General features: G+C 41.4%; 1 protein-coding gene across 1 annotated transcript in view; it reads left to right on the top strand.

Moving 5' to 3' along the window:
- Window positions 1-7,567: 7,567 nt before the first annotated feature.
- STAC3 (SH3 and cysteine rich domain 3) overlaps window positions 7,568-17,548 on the top strand; it is a gene marked incomplete at its 5' end in the record, with an annotated part of 183,657 nt that continues 173,676 nt past the window's right edge. Inside the window, one exon of the mRNA XM_082247152.1 lies at window positions 7,568-7,723. The remainder of the gene's footprint in view (window positions 7,724-17,548) is intronic.

Raw genomic sequence — 17,548 nt, 5'->3', positions numbered from 1 at the left:
TCAGATACGGATTCTGAGCTGGTCATTGCAGCCCCTTTTCTGGGGTTGTTGTCTCAGGTACGGTCTCCTCAGACAGTGAGGAGGACGCTTCTGCCTCCGCCATAGCACAAGAAGCGTTGGTGGAAGCACTAGTTGTGTCTGTCCGGGAAACCTTAAATCTTGAGGTTACACCGGCAGAGGTAGCTGAGACTGATATTCCTTTTTTGGTACTAGCAAGCCTACCAAAATGGTGAAGGGTTTCCCTTGCCCAAATGGGGTCGTCCGTAAACGAGCCCCTGCTATTTCCAAACGCATTGCTAGGCGCTATCATTTTGAGGAATCCCTCATTACAAAGATGGACGGTACCACCAATAGTGGACTCATCGATTTCCAGACTAAATAAAGCCACTGTTATCCCGTTGGATTGACAGAATGGGCCCCACCCATCTCTAGGGTGGGGGGACGTCTTCACCGGTTTCCGGATCCAGGGCTTTCCAGAATCCCGGATAAAGGGGTTCGCAAGGTCATATGGTCGGGATACAAGATCGAGTTTCGATCACTTCCACTGGTGCGATTCTTCCCTTCCAATATTCGACATCCCCGGGTCGCTTAAAAAGCTTTGTGGGGGACAGCTTGATGCAACAAGCAGTGGAAGTTCCCATTCCTTGGAGGAGTTCTAGTCGAACTTGTTCACAATGCCCAGGAAAAAGGGCTAGGTGCGTCCAATTCTGGTCTTGGAAGAGATGGAGTCCATCCATACAGTGGTGGCCTCCCTGCATCAGGGGGATTTCCTGGCGTCCATAGACATTTAGGATGCCTATCTTCATATCCCCATCTTCGCAAGACATCAGCGTTTTCGTTGCTTTTCCCAAAGATCATCCCTGGTTCCCACCAGGAGACTGAGCTATCTGGGCCTAATTTTGGATACATCCTTGGCAAGAGTGTTTCTCCATGCGGAGAAACTCCAGAAGATTCAGTCAATGATTCGGATGTTGCTGTCCGTCAACTGGCTGGGATTGATGGTCGCCTCCTTAGAGGCAGTACCGTTTGCCCAGTTTCATACCCGAATTCTCCAAAGAGGAGATTCTTCTCATATGGAATCGGAATCCCGATTCCCTGGACAATCGGATCCGATTGAGCGAGCGGACCAGGGAGGCTCTGGTCTGGTGGCTTCGGTCTCCGATGCTCAGCCAGGGGAAGTCATTTCTTCTGATAAATTCCAGGTTACCGATAAATGTGTTGGAACTGAGAGCGATCAGATTTTGTCTGATTTACTGGACCGAGCAGCTCCAGGGCAGCCCGGTTCGGATCCAATCGGACTATGCCACGATCATGACTTATGTCGATCACCAAGGGGCACCAAGAGTGCCCTGGCGGCCATAGAAGTGGCCAACATTCTTATTGGGGGAACAGTTGTTCCAGCTCTCTCCGCGATATTTATCACGGGGGTGGACAGGCAGATTATTTCAGCCGTCAGATTCTGGATCAAGAGGAATAGTCTCTTCATCCAGAGGTATTTCGCCAGCTGTCCCTTCATTGGGGCACCCCGGGTATGGATCTGTTGGCAGGTTGGCTCAACAGGGCGCGCACCCGCGATCCTCTAGCGGACGCAGCAGACGCACTGAGCGCCCCGTAGGGGAAGTATCAGCTACTGTATGTCTTTCCCCCTCTCAAGTTACTGCTGAGATTTCTCTGCAGGATAGAGGTGGAGGGAACTCCAGTTATCCTGGTAATTCCGGGCTAGCCTCGTCAAGCCGGGTACTCCGACTTGGACAGGCTAGTCGCGGACGCTCCTTGGAGACTTCCTCTCAGGGAGGATCTGCGGTCTCAAGGACCGATCTTCCATCGTGCTTTACAGTCGCTGGTTTTAATGGCCTGGCTATTGAGACCCAGGTACTGAAGGACAGAGGGTTGTCAGCTTCAGTTATTCCTACTCTAATTAAAGCAAGGAAAGTGACTTCCAGCAAAGTCTATTATCGCACATGGAAGACTTGTATCGCGTGGTGTGAATCTTTGGGATTTCTCCCATGTATCTATTCGGTGACCCGAATCTTGGCTTTTCTGCAAAAGGGGGTTGAGCAGAAACTATCCTTGAGCACTATCAAGGGTCAGGTTTCAGCATTAGCAATCTTCTTTCAGAAGCCTTTGGCTACTCATTCCTTGGTGCGGAATTTCATCCAGGGGGTGCGACACTTGGCTCCGCCAGTGCGCGCGGCCTTACCGCCCTGGGATCTTAATTTGGTTTTGTCGGTTCTGCAGAAACCTCCATTTGAAAATGTCAGGGAGATTCCCTTGCTTACATTATCCCAGAAGGTGGCCTTCTTGGTGGCCATTACTTCTGCACGCAGGGTGTCAGAACTGGCTGCATTATCATGCCATTCCCCATATCTAGTGGTTCATAGGGATAAGGTAGTTCTTCATCCTAAGCCATCCTTTCTTCCTAAGGTGGTTTCAGACTTTCATCTGAATGAAGATATTGTGCTACCTTCCTTGTGTCCTAAGCCCAATCATCCTCGGGAATGTGCGTTGCATCAGGCGTCAGTGGTCCAGGTGTGCAAGGCGGCTACCTGGTCGTCGGTTCATACCTTTACAAAATTTTATAAAGTTGATGTGATGGCATCGTCAGATGCCTCTTTTGGCTGCAAGGTTTTGCAGGCCGCAATTTGAGGAGACCGGTGGTCTACCTCGAGGGTTTTTTTCCGTTGGAATTTCAGTTGAGACTCATCTTTTGATTGATGAGCCTTTAAAACTTCTAGATGGCACCGGTTGGGCCTTCTAGATTGGATTTTGATTTCCATTTTCCCACCCCTCATTTGTGGCACTGCTTTGGGACGTCCCGAGTTGATATTAATCAAGGAGGACTACGTCTGTCAATGAGCGACAGAGAAAAAGGGGTTTTTGTAAGATCTTACCGTAAAATCCTTTTCTCTTAAGCTCATTGACAGACTTAGTACCCGCCCCTCTGTTTTTGAGTTGGGTTGGGTTAAATTCTCTAAACACTGCTTTGTGACATAACTGATTTGCTGTAACAGGAAGTGAGAGGATATACCCTCTGGGACTGCCCCTAGGGTGTGGCCAGAACGTTTTCTTTCCTGTCTAGTCCTACTCCTGTAGAGGGCAGTATAACCCGAGTTGATATTAATCAAGGAGGACTACGTCTGTCAATGAGCTTAAGAGAAAAGGATTTTACGGTAAGATCTTACAAAAATCCATTTTTATCTCTACAAGATCTAATGGCCATAAACATTAGGCATTTGTAACTAAATATCCAGCTCCCACTTGATAACTTGGCAATAGAGCAATCCTATCCCTCAATGCCGCCAATGCGTTTGACAGCGTTCAATAGAGTTATCTATGAGCTATTCTTCATAAATTTTGCCTTGGGAACAGTTTTATAGCCTGGGTAAAACTCCTACATGTGGATCCCGTGGCACAACATTAGGAGCAACAGTGTCCTTTCAGAGGTTTTCCCTCTAGGCCGGGGTACCAGGCAGGGGTGCCCATTATCACCCCTGCTCTTTGGCCTGGCACTGGAACCTTTGGCAGCACTGATAAGGGCTTCCCTGGACATAATCTGAGTTAAGAGGTACTCCGGAAGATAAAATCTCATTTTATGCCGATGACATCTTATTTTACCTGGGAGACACCACTGGCTCGCTGGAGGTGACAATGAACCTTATTGAGGAATATGGATCCTACTCTGGGTTCTCCATAAGTTGGAATAAATCAGTTCTTTTTTCTGCTGGTCTTCCGGCAGGAGCAACCCAGATATCTGTGGTAACCTCCTTTCGATACTCTGGCGTTATAGTCACGTCTAAGCCTTATATTTATCTTCTGTTGAATTTTAAACCTATCCTCCATAAATTTAAATCTAATAAAAATGGTATGGGCGCCTCAGTTGCTTTATGTGCTGCATAATTTCCTCATTAAAATTCCCCACATCTGGTTCTTACGAATAGACTCTCAATTCCGCAAATTAATTTGGAGGAAAAACCTGCTAGAATTATACTGTCTACCCTAAAGATCACTGATGAATGGCGGTGCCTCGCGCCCAAAGTTACTTTTACGCAGCTCAACTTCAGCATTTGATGGGGTGGGCCTTACCTAACATTGCTGACCCTTCTCAAAATATACTGTATTAATGAGCTCAGACACAGTCTATGAGGCTGTTTTGTATCTGGAAATGGGTCTACCTGCAATCTCATCTCATTGCCCGAAGGTGGCTCTGCGTTTGCATCTATGGGGAGTGGTCAAACGACAATTACGATTATGTGGATTTCTTCGCTGTACTCTGTATTTGGGACAATAGAATATATATAGAACTGTACAAGTTAACTGACACACAACATTGGACATTGGCTGGCATTAGATTTCTCTCTTAAATTTATATGGGCAGTGTTCTGAAATCTTTAGGATCTTTAAGGAGAGTAGTTCAGTATACCTAGATGCTGGGCAGATACAGATGCAGATATTGGGCAGACTAGATGGGCCAAATGGTTCTTATCTGCCGACACATTCTATGTTTCTATGTTTCTCTTTCTACCAGTACTTAGAATTTCGACATGCTCTACAAACGCAAGTTGGAAACTCTGTTTTGTTCCAACTGAATCCAATTTTTTTGGATTCTCCTATGTCGGAAACTGATAAGAAGGGAGGCATCTCTAGAATTTATTCACATTTACTGTTCCAGAGACAAGACTCGGCTTTATTACCAAGTAGGGGAAAATGGGAAGTGGATGTAGGTTCCATAGATGGTGAAAGTTGGGAGGCAGCATTGGTGACTGTACCATTGGTGTCGGTGTCAGCTGCACAGAAATCGTCCCAACTATTTATTTTACACCACACTTATTGTACACCGAAGCAACTGTATACCTGAGGTAAAAGGGACTCCCCTATCTGCCCTAAGTGGAAAGGTCATACCTTTAGTTTTTTACACATGATTTGGAAATGTCCCAAACTAGTTCCATACTGGGGAGAAATTATTTCAGTACCAGACACATGACTCCCTCTGGACCTACTGATTTGCCTTTTAGGGGCACTAGAGGTTAAACAATATACCCCATATACTTACATAGCTATCACCCGTCTGTTATACTTGGCAAGGAAGTCTATTGCTCGTTTCTGGCTCTCCCCTCTCCCTCTAAACCGTACACAATGGATTGAACAAGTAAACCATATTCTCATCAGGGAAAAGAATACTTACCAGCATAAATACTCATCCAATAAATTCCAGTCTATATGGCAGTGTTGGCTTGACAATCCTGGCTTGGCCCTCCACATCTTATTAGAGATATATTATTGCAAATGTAGATTTCATGTTTGGTACATGGTTATAATAGTTGATAATTGCACTTTAGTCTCTTAACGATGCATATACACCAAGGGAATATTTCTAGGTAGCGGAATAGTGACGCTCTGAGTACACTTCTGAGCTTTCTTATCACACTCCAATAAATGTTGCCTTATTGTATGTTATTTGTTACCAAGTTTTTCTTGTCTTCTTGGCTGCAATCTGAGCTGCGGGTTAATTAACCCGATTATGATATGTTTATAGTATGACACACATTATGCTTGAAAAATATTTGTACTCCTGTACTTTTCTTTGATTATAAAAAAAAAAGAAGGCTGGTACTCAATGTCTCCAGGCAGCCACGCGCAGGATCAGACAGTTTCAGTATTGAAAGCTTTCAGAGAATGCTCCAGGAGGATGGAACAGAGGTCTACCAGCCAAACTGTAGCTGGGACCCCATTAACAGTGCTGGCTGGGTCTTACGCCCCCAGGAACAAGCCCTCTGCTCTGGGGCCTCCTGCTGGTCACCTGCCATATTGACCAGAGATTGGTTGGGGAGATATTAACACCCACTATGTCCCTGGGAGACAGGGGTAAGTAATGGAGCCCATACCTACAGAGCCCAGAGCAGACCTAACTTATCAAACATGTTCTTCCTGATTACAGGAAGCTAACAACTAAATTTAGCAAACAGTAATCTTATGGGGGGCTAGATGTAGTTTCAGCACAAACATCACTGGAAAGAACCAGAGACCTGGTACCAGTGATCATCAATGTAAGGAAACATTACACTGAATACCAATGTAACAGAGCTTTCCCTGCACTTATTACTAATGTAATTGGTTCTTTCTCACATTGGCCACTAATATAAGGGGACCACTAACCACCAGGGTAAGGGTGCAATTTTTCTACTGACTACAATTTAAAAAGACAATACATTTTCATTGTCCAAGTTTAACTTCTAACAATTATTACATCGGATTTAAACCCAAAACCAAAAATGTAATATTGTCAATCATTAGATGTGGTGGCAGCTTTAGTTTTCCTTTTTTAGACTTTTTCCCCCTGTTTTCACCTGGTCAGTAACACACCTCCTGCATTAGAGTGCTTATAATCTGGATGAATGAGCATAGAGACACCATTGGAAAGCAGCATTGCTATGCTAGAAGAAGGGGTGTGTTAGTGTATTTTAATCTGCTGGTACAGCTAACACATTGAAGCTGAACTCCAGCTAACACTATTTAAGCAGTTACAGCAACAGTTTTTTTTCAAGGTTTTACATGAAAAAAAGCTGATAATTTTACGCATTTCTGTCAGTAGTAAATGGTTTGTCTCGAACCTCTAACTGCTACATTTGCCGGACAGCTTGTTTTGTTGAGAAAAAAAAAAAAAACAGATCTAGCCATATCACCATGTGAAATTAAAAATAAATAAAGTCTATAAAATAAAACTAATGCAGCCATCACATCTAAGAATTACCTGCAATAAAATAAATGTTTTCTTTTAAGTTTAATACCACTTTAATAGTTATTACAACACAAATTGAAATATAGCATTGGAGGTGATCATTCACGGCTATCAAACATGTAAGTAAACACATCCTTCTTTTATTTGTTCCATATTTACAACTTACTGCTCATGCTAAGGTACTGTGAGATTTAGATATAAAATTATTTTGAAGTAGGGGTTCCTTGGGACCTGAACATTATTTTTAGGGTTTCTTGTTAAAAGTTTTCAAAGGCTGTTCTAAGAGATTTCTGGTTGATAATGCATAGTTTTGATCATTTTGTTATTAAGGTTGTATCTTGTGGATAGTAATATTATCTGAGTGAAAAAAATCTCCATTTGGTCATCTCACAAGAATATTCATGGTGCATCATTGCAGTTGCCTTATAGTTTTAAAAAGTAACTCTTTCTAATGAGATGAAAGAAGAGAATTCTTTATTGCCATATACTATGCCATGTGTCACCTCAGAAGACATGGAATGCCAGCAGCAGTATTTAGAAAATTCTGGGATCTATAGGAATGCAAAGAATGTAAGTTTGGAAATTTGGAATAGATAAATATTTTTTTTTTTTTTTTGTGCTCCATAATCGTTCGAAATCAACTTTTCAATTTCACAATTCATTAGCACCTCACGTTTGTAGAATATTCTCTCAGAGACACATACTGTATTTTTGTATCCCGTCTCCTCCACCCTTGCAATTCCTGCTTGGGCCCTCACCAGCCATGTTACTTGTAGCTTATGAGGGCTCCTATTTCTCTGTGTCAGCCTTAGCATCTCAGCTGTCCTGTCACCTCTACTCTTGTCACTCCTCCACATTCAAGGAGCAGTTTATGGTTGGGCTATCAGTGAGGAGTGAGGGTCTCATCTCTGTCCCAGATCTTTGGCTGTACAAATAACCAGGTGAAGATAAAGAAATCACTAGTGGATTTATACCTAGAAATCTCAGGTAAGGAGCATGAACCTTTTTTTTTCTTTTAAAAACTCTGTTCAAAACATTGTTAAATGTTAAATGCATCAGTTTAACTATGTAAAGTCAAAGTATAATCAGGCTCAGTGCTGAAAGGCATAATTCCAAATCATTAAACATCATGCCACAAATATCTCCATATATTATAATTCATTTAATCTGTTTTCCTCATTTTTTTTATTTAGTAATATTAATAACACATATGGGTGGAGTGAAAAGAAAAGCAATTCTATTCGGGGAAAAAAAAAATTACAGTTTTCATTTTGATGGCTTATTTATAATTTAATTACAAGGTTAAATTATTTTTCTGGTTATGGATAAAATACTCAACACATCACACTGGTCAGAATACCTTTTTGTTTTTAAAGTTATGTTTAGCTGCTATGACTTCCATGATTGAGGTTGTTAAAACTCCACAGCAAAAGGTGAGAGGGTAAACCCACTAAACTGAGCATGATTTGTATAGCTCCCTCTAAATTTTGTGTAAGTTAGAATTAATTGTGTCCATAAAAAAATTATCAAAATTGGTACAGCAAAGACAAAATCAATTGACCTAAAAAAAAAAAAAAAAAAAAAAAAACACTGTACAGCTTGAATTCAAACTCACTTTGTTTTGTTTTTAAATTGAAATTATTCTATTAGTGAGCTATTCACTTTTTTTTGTATCATCTGGGATTTAATAGTAAAATGGTGTTAAAGGGTCACTGCTATTTTTGTTTTTTTTTTTACAAAAAATTGACAGTTAAATATAACTTGGAGGGTAAAGGAGAGGCTATATTTTCAAAATTATTGTTTTTTAAAATACATATATATATATATTTGAACTGAAATTTGAAAACATTTCTCGCATTTTCAGCAATCCATTTTGGTTTTTGCACTGCACAGAAAGGGCTGTGTACAGTATAGGAAGGTGGGCAACATTTATCCATTCTGGTCCCAAGGCAGAGAAGCTGAGTGTGCTCAGTTTTATTGTCACTGATGTCACTCCCTCAGAACCAGTGTGTTGCCAACTTTCCATGCAACACGCTGACTGGATTTTAAAGATAATCTGTCAGAGTATAAATATGGGAGCAGATGTTGCTAACTTGTTTTTGAAATTGCATGCTCCAGAACATTTATTCTTATTCCTGCGTGACCCTTCCATTCACCAAATAGTGAAAGAAGGGTAAAGAAAACAACCCTGGAACCTGCATCTTTAAAAATAATTAAAAATGTTCTCCTGATGGGTACCTGTTAAACCACCTTCTCTCAAATGGGGATGGGAGAGCCATAAGCCTCTGCCTGAGAAGGAATAGGATTAGGTGCAAAATAGGAAAAAGTCACGTGTCATGATCATGTACAGGAGGACGATTAAGAGATTGTTATTAATTTGTAATGCTTCATGTCATATGGATATGTACACAAAAACAGTTGGAAAAAAAAAATTGTAGGAAGTAGTCATTAAATGCTTGCTAATACCTCTACGGGCTGTTGAAGTATCTATCGTGTTTCAATGATTCTGAATTTGCTTGGTGCCGTGGGGGAATATAGGACATATGGGACACTGTGTCTACAAACATTGGGTTGTAGATTACAGAAGACATCTGTGGATAGATTACATGACTACTCGCAAATATGAGAAATTTCCATTGGCCCAAAGTATACTTCATTTGCATATGTTCTAAAAGATGTTACACCTAAAATATGTTTATTTCAATGAACTTAAAGGGGAAGTCCACCCTATCACTAAAATTACTACATCTACAGACATCCACAATCTAAGACTAACCTATCTAGCCCTGTAAATAAGAAATCTCTATACATAGCTTTTCTGAAGCCGCTCCAGTACAGTCCCACACAGAGCTGTTAGCTGCAACTTCGCTATGGAGGCTGGTGCAGAGGAGGCAGGTGACAACGGGAACCCCCATAGTAACTCTATGGGTGATGTCCCTTCCCATTCATTTTACAGATGTTGTCGGCTGTGTCCTCTGCAGAGCATCCGCCGCTGAAGACCGAACTGGAGCAGCTTCAAAAAGGATATGTATAGCGATTTCTTTTTTACAGGGTTAGTGTTAGATCGTGGATGCTTGTAGATGCAGGGATTTTAGTGTTAGGGTGGACTTGCCCTTTAACTATAAAAAAAAAGTCCTTCTTTGTGGAAGCTCATGAAATGATTCTGCTCTAAGTCTGTAATGAATGCATCTATGTGAGGACCTGAATTATAATGAAAATGCATGCTTCATCTTGTTTTCCTTACTGTTCTGTGGTATAACTATAAACATAATGGCTGTATAATCTATATTAACTTTTGTCTTCTCACATACCTATGTATGAGCATTGAACACAAAAACATCTATAGTAGCATAAGTCTGAGGGTGGCATCAAGTATTTAATAAAGGAAGTGCAAAGGGCAGTAATGATGTGCAAAGTTCGGTACCTCAAACAATCAATCAGAAATGTGACTGCACTAACAGGAACTTGATTGGCTCTTTGCACAGCCTTAAGCCCCGTACACACGTAACGATTGTCGGCCGTAAATATTTAGCTGACGACCGATCGGCCGATTGTAGGCTTGTTAGTATGATGCTTCCGACTGCCGACAGCACACTTTCGGCCGAAAATAATCTGTCGTGCAGGCATTAAAATTTTTGTTGGCCAACACCAGAACGGCCGATTGTTCGCCAGTCAGTACAGAATTCGGCCGACAATCAGCAGATTTGCAAGACTGGGCATACTCAGAGAAGAAAAAACACAGGGAAAGTTAACCATCACATGACATCACTTCTTCAGTCGGCTGTTGTTGGCCGACAAAATTCGTGTGCAGTCTTTTGCACTTTTCAGCGGACAGGACAGCCCTGGACAAAAGATGGCCGATCAGTCGGCCGACGATCGGTACGTGTGTACGAGGCATTACTGAATAGAAGAGACAGTATTTCATATCTGCCATTATATGACTCTTTAGTTTCCTTTTCTTTTGAAATACTTGTGTTAACTCATGTACCTACATATTTTACCTGTTTTACTTACACTGACTGCATTTAATAATGTTATAAGCCAATATTTTTTGTAAATGATACATAGAAGTGGGGCTTTAAATGTAGTCTAAGGACTGCCATTCTATCATTCTGTCCTGTATCAAAATACTTCAAGCTTTTTTTGCATTCCCATTGATTAGTATGGAAAGAAAAGCAGTTCTATCAAGAACAAAAACTTTTTGGTCAATTTTATTTGAATGTTTATATATACCCTGGAAAAGACCACAACTTTTGGGCACTTGGATTTTAGTGCATTTGTTTTTTATGTATTTATTTTATGTATATAAAATATATACAATATATGTATGTTTATGTTCGATATATTGAGCACTGAGCATATGTTGACAGAATTTATCACTCTCTGAACATATTTACCACATATTTGGGGGTTGACTAGTATAGCTGCTTTTTACACTGTTTATCCTATATTTTAAGGGGTCACACTATAGCGCAGAGTGGGTTGGTATTTTTTATTTTTTTTGCTTTCCATTGAGTCATCAGACCACATTATTGTGAGTATTCATTTATCCTGTATGGTGTAATTCACAGCAACCAATCAGAAGTGGTTCTTTAGTTGGTTTGATTACATTAATCTGAAATTGGAACAGAAGCTATCCATTACTGTACATTGCAAATCATCAATGCCCTTTGCTTTGCTTTGTCTTGTCAGAAATAGCTAGATATGCATAAGCCACAGATAAACTGATACAAAGATATTTATTAAAGGCATTTAAAATAGAGATGTAAGCTTAGTTGTGGCTACAATGTACCACTATAGATCAAAAACAAGAATATATATTACTACTTTAAAGTAAACCTGCCAGCAATGGCAGCCTACATAATTGTGCTGTCATTCGGCTTACAAAAAGAATATTCAAAGCCCAAGCTTTGTTTCTTAAAGGTTTTGGATAGAGTACAGAAAGGTTAAAACCCTGGCCATATTATTTTTTATTTGCTGGCTGTGCACCATTGGGAAACTTTTCCCTTTACCTCCTGTCCTAAAGGCACAACAGAAAGTTACAGGAAATCTCCCAAAGGAAGGGGATCTTTCCTCTTAGATAGTTGTCCCTGGAACAGGTGTGCCCATTGGAAGAATTCCCCCCACCCTTGTTCTGGGGAAAACTCTAAAACTTTGGATTTCCCCTCGCTTGCTTTCATGCTGATTAAGAACGTTAGTACAAATAGAGGGTAAATCTCCTCAATGGGTCATAGACAACAAGAACAACCATAAAAAAAAAAAAAAAAGGGGGAAAAGTCCTTTCCCCCTCTTTCGCCCTTCCCATCCCCCCCAGCCCATCCCAGGGGTCAGTTTCGAAACACTTTCGCCAGGGCCCCCTCCCCTTCTCATGGTTCCCTGGATAGACAAATGCTACCTTGATTCTTCCTCCAGCCCTAACTCCCCTCTAAGGAAGTCTACAAAATGATACGCTGCAAAGGAGGAGAAAAAAAAAAAAAGGAGCGAGCCCCCTCCCAATTCTTCATTCTCTATTACCCTCATAGGGACCACTTGAATTGGTCCTATTGTGAATGTATTTGCAACTAAGCAAAAAAAAAGAAAAAAAATATACTGATCAATAAATCAAATTATGACAATTATTAGTGTTTATAGACTGTGAAAACAACCCTCTACTCTCTTATCTCAATTCCGCAGGTATTCCTTCTTATTCCATGTGCATAATTATCTAATCATTATGTGCTCAAAAAAAAGAAAAAAAAAGAAAAAAAAAAATCCCCATCACCCCTCCACTCCTTACACAACCAAAAAAAGTACCCCCCCAAAAAAAAAACAGAAAAAGCCACGTCACAAAAGCTCTCCACTCGTGTTTCATGAGTACCAATAATATAGATTCTTTTTTTTTTTTCTATGACCGAGCCCGCTAATAAAAGTAATAAAGGGCTTGGTAGATATCGGGTCCAAAAGTGGAATAGGGGAGCCACCCCATCAGTGATGAAGGAAACCGAGTAGATTAGGAGTAGTATCTGGAACTGTAATCGGACCCACACAAATTAATAGGAGGACTTCTGGTGGCAACGGGGCGGAGCTGGGGTTTCAGAGGCGGGGGTTTAGATACCTCTTACTATGGAGATCAGTCATTTTAATGGACTCCAGCTGGCTATTAGTCCTGACAGACCATGATCACTGATACTGGGCAGGGTTGGAAGTTGGGACCACCAGAAGACAGAGGGATGTGTTACAACCATGGGCTCCTCTGATTATTGCTCTCCTTGCCTGGCTTGTCAGTTTAGGTGGATGACCATGTCTTGGTAGGTTTGCAGTTGTGCCATACTCTTTCCATTTTCGGATGATGGATTGAACAGTGCTCTGTGAGATGTTCAAAACTTGGGATATTTTTTTTAACCTAAACCTGCTTTAAACTTCTTTACCAACTTTATCCCTGACCTGTCTGGTGTGTTCTTTGGCTTTCATGATGCTGTTTGTTCACTAAGGTGCTCTAACAAACCTCTGAGGGCTTCACAGAACAGCACTGAAAAACCACTGAGATTAAATTACACACAGGTTTACTGTTTATTATTTAGGTGACTTCTGACAGCAATTGGTTCCACTCAAATTTAGTTAGGGGTATCAGAGTAAAGGGGGCTGAATATAAATGCACGCCACACTTTTTAGATATTTATTTGTAAAAAATTTGAAAACCATTTATCGCTTTTCCTATAGGAGACGTCACTACCCGAAGGGCCACTGGCATCCGGCGCTGTCAATGTGGCCCCGCCCTGATCTTTTACTACACGTGTTACCTGGTCCTGCCGCCCCTAGCCGGCTTTTCTTCAATACGTGTAATTTAGCCCTGCCCATGGCCGGTCGTCTATACGTGGTTCTGGCCCCGCCCTCATTCCCACTTCCCTCTACACGTGACCCCAGTCCCGTCCCCCTCTGGTCCCCAGTGGAGATGTCGGCGGAGGAGATCTGTGTGGGATGTATCGGTTCTGGGAAGATGCCGTGGGAGGTGCTGGGAGGACTGCTGATCACCGGTACATACTTGTATAGCGCTATGGGGCTGTGCACTGAAAGCTGCAGTACTGGACCCGTACACCAGGTGGCAGCGATCAGTCACTGATGGTGTAAGGGTCAGCTGTATATAATGTACCTGTCTTCTCTTCTGCTGGGGGGTCTTCATGTCTGAGAGGAGGAACCTTCAGGGTGACCCTAAAGCTAGATCAGGTGGGGAGGAACCCTCGGGGTGACACTAAAGCTAGATAATATGGGGAGGAACCCTTGGGGCGATGGGAGGCATTATCCGACGCTACACCGGCCGCCCGAAGTCTCTGCGCTCCAAGTCCCAACGGCTGTCCGTGGGGCACATGCGCAGTAGTGCAATCCCACGGGGACTGGACGTAGAGACACTTGCACTTTATTATATTAGATGATGGTGAAGGATGATAATAGAGGATGATGGTGATGGAGGATGATAAGGTGACCATAAAATCACATTTGCACATGCCAAGTCCAATCTATGGGGGATGGGGCGCATATTTATTCCCACACATCCACCTCAGCCCCCCCCCCCCCCACCATACCCTGCTATGGGGAGGAAGGTCATTGCCATTATAGGTGGAGGTATCTCCCCTCCCCCAATGTTTATATGGTATCTGCACACCCGGTGGAGGAGATGTATACTGATAATATTATCAGGGGTGACGGTATATGTTGGAGATACAATGAGGAAGTGATATACGTCGCTAATATAATGATAATTGTGGCGGTATATAATGATACAATGTGGCAGTATATGTCAGTGATATCATGTATAGTGTGGAGGGATCATGGTATATGTCGGTGATATCATGTATGGTGCAGAGGAGTGGCGGTATATGTTGGCGATATTCCCGGAAGTGCTGTGTCCGGCATGCCCGGTAGAAGGCGGTGTAGAGCCTGGCTCCTCCCCCGGAATGTAGACGGATGTCGGGTGTGCAGACCGGGCGGCAGGTAATGGGAGAAAGGGGAGGGACAGCGGGCTCATCGGATATAAAAACTATCAGCAGACTACACCCGATCCAACATCCCCTTCCCCCACACACACAGATCACCGACCGGATATCATTCAGTCTCTGCGCTCCAAGTCCCAACGGCTGTCCGTGGGGCACATGCACAGTAGCGCAATCCCACGGACACAGGGACTGGACGCAGAGACACTTGGACTTTACTATAGTAGATATGGATTTGACATTGGTACTTATACCCTATATTTTATTTTGATATATTTATAATTTAAAAATGAATTTATCACAGCTGTCAGCTGTCAAAACTAATACCAAATGAGTTACTCAACCTAACCCATTAACCAAGTCCTAAACTTTAACCCAACCTTACCCCCAACCTAACCCCTAAACCTTAATTTATCTCCTAAACCTTTGCTTCAATATAACCTATAAATCAAAACCTTTCCCAAAATCAAATTCTAAACCTCAGCCTAACCTCTAAACCTTAGCCACTCAGCCTAATTTTTAAACCTAAGCCTATCCTCAACACTTAGCGCCAAACCTCAGTCCAACCTCTAAGTGTTTACCTTAACTTTTTTTCTGACCCCTAAACCTTAGCCTCAACCTAAGCCCCTGAAACTTAGCTTTACAGTAGGCCCTAAATGGCCCTTAAGCTCAACCTCTTTCTCAATCCTTGAATTATCCTGGGGATAATTCTAAAACCAATATAGCCTCAACATCAGGGTAAAGAAAAAAGCAATGCACAAAACAAAGCTATGTTGTAACATGTCAACAATAAAAAAATTTTGATTCAGAAAAAATATTTACCCTCCTATGACCCATCCTCTAAGAACAGAGATTCAGCACTGGACAGCACATTACCCAGTCTTACATACACACTTCCTCCTGAGCACGACTCGCCAGTCTTGCCCTGCTGAGAATTAATACAGGTACACAACTTGGTTAAAGCTGATTTTTTTTTTTTTTGTTTTCTACCTAAAGCTGTCCTATGTAATTTAAAATCATTGTAAGGCCAATTGAAACAATGTAGGGTTTTCGTTTGCTTTTTACGTTTATGCTGCTATAAATGGTTGTCAGCAGTGCATAATCAGTGGTTGTGGTGCCTCTATTTAAATTTGGGACATCACAGTAGAACACTTCATATAGTGAAGGCCTCTCTACACAGCTGTGTACACTGCAGTATATTGTTTATTAATGGCCTGCTGAGGAGGATTTCACTGGAGACATGCTGTTTTCGTAATGATTAGACTCCAGCTTGTTGAAGCCAATGGCCTTTAATTTCGATAAAGATATAGGTATTTTTGTATGCCACATATCTGTGATGTTGTTAGTAGTAGTGTTTTCACGTAAAACTGTTTTTTCACTTTACATTTATGGGTCTTTTTTTTTTTTTTAGAATATTATTATATTCAACTATGTAATTTATGGTTTTATATTGTAATGTTTACAAGGTGAGAACAGAATTTAATTTGGACACATTCAGGTTATTAGTGGTCTGCATCTGTAATGTTATAAGCCAATACTTTTATGCTACAGAATGATATTCATAATATGTGACTAATTCAGCAATGTTTGACATTTTAAAGTAAAGATAATCAACAATTATTCTTTATTGCACTTGTCCAATCATCTGAGCACTGGGAGCCTTTTTATTTGATGGTTTTGTAAAGGTGGTCCTTTTATGGCGAATAGGAAAAACTTACACAAAGCTGTTACTTTGGCTCTGTTCAGAAGCTGTATTCCATGCATGGAGGGATGCTTGTTATTATCAATGGCAGGTGAGCAGTCTTAAATTTCTCATAATGTTCATTAGCAGGCATTTTGTTTGTCATTATACATTCCAGAATACAACCAACCTTTTTTTAGCAACACACGCATGAACTTATTATATGCCAAAGCATATTCATAAAACATATTCATAGCCTTCTGCATGGCAAATTAAAGCTATGTATACAAAGTGGCAAAAATTGTTTTTGCACAGTCGGGACCACGTTAGATCTTGTGCTGTAACCATAAAGTGCATTTATGGGCCAGATGTGCCCTCATAATTGTCAAACTGAATTGCTTTATCAAATTTTACTAGGTTGCAACCTAGTTTCAAAATTATCTAAATTTGTTTATCTTTGTATAAAACTTGTATCTATATTGTGTATCTATGGGTAGAAAATATATTTTTTTTTCCAAAAGGTAGAAAATATAATACCTGCACATGATTTCTGGTTATCTGTAGAATGCCCTTGAGCCCTGATGTGCAAATTCAAACCAACTTCTGTAGTTATTCTATAGCTCATATGGTCGACACAGGAGGTAGCAGGGGGAGAGGCCAGAGCTGGCAAGCATGAGATCTGGTTTCTCTTTGCATATCAAAGTAGGGTTGACAGTGCTCCATATTTGCTAATTCTGGCATTGGAGTGGCCCCCGAGGTGAAGATGCAGCTCCAGACTTGCTACAAAGCCTAAACAAACCCTCAACTCCACTTCCACAAGCCTTACCCCAGCTACAAAGCTGTTCCAAGACACCCCCTAGTTCAACCTCCAGAGCTGCTCCTATGAAAGAATATTTGTAGGGTTATTTCAAAATATGAAATATGCATCATAAAGAGAGACACTGGTTTTTCTACTAAGAAATTAATTGCATGCACCACATCATTTTCCAAAATCTCAGACCTCTGAGTCAACTAACAAAAGACAACTGCCTTGAATATCTCTTTAAAAACTGCTATCCTATCCCATCTCCAGTCATGCTTTCTGTAATGTTGGATGACTTCATCAGTTCCTCTAATATTTCCTCATAGCTGAGCTTCTCCATACCTCTTATGAGTTTGGTTGCC

This window comes from Pelophylax lessonae, assembly GCF_965119305.1.
Source record: "Pelophylax lessonae genome assembly, chromosome: 2".
In the NCBI taxonomy this organism is placed as follows: domain Eukaryota; kingdom Metazoa; phylum Chordata; class Amphibia; order Anura; family Ranidae; genus Pelophylax; species Pelophylax lessonae.
Note: the sequence above shows the minus strand (reverse complement) of the source record. Positions and strands in the feature narration are given on the sequence as shown.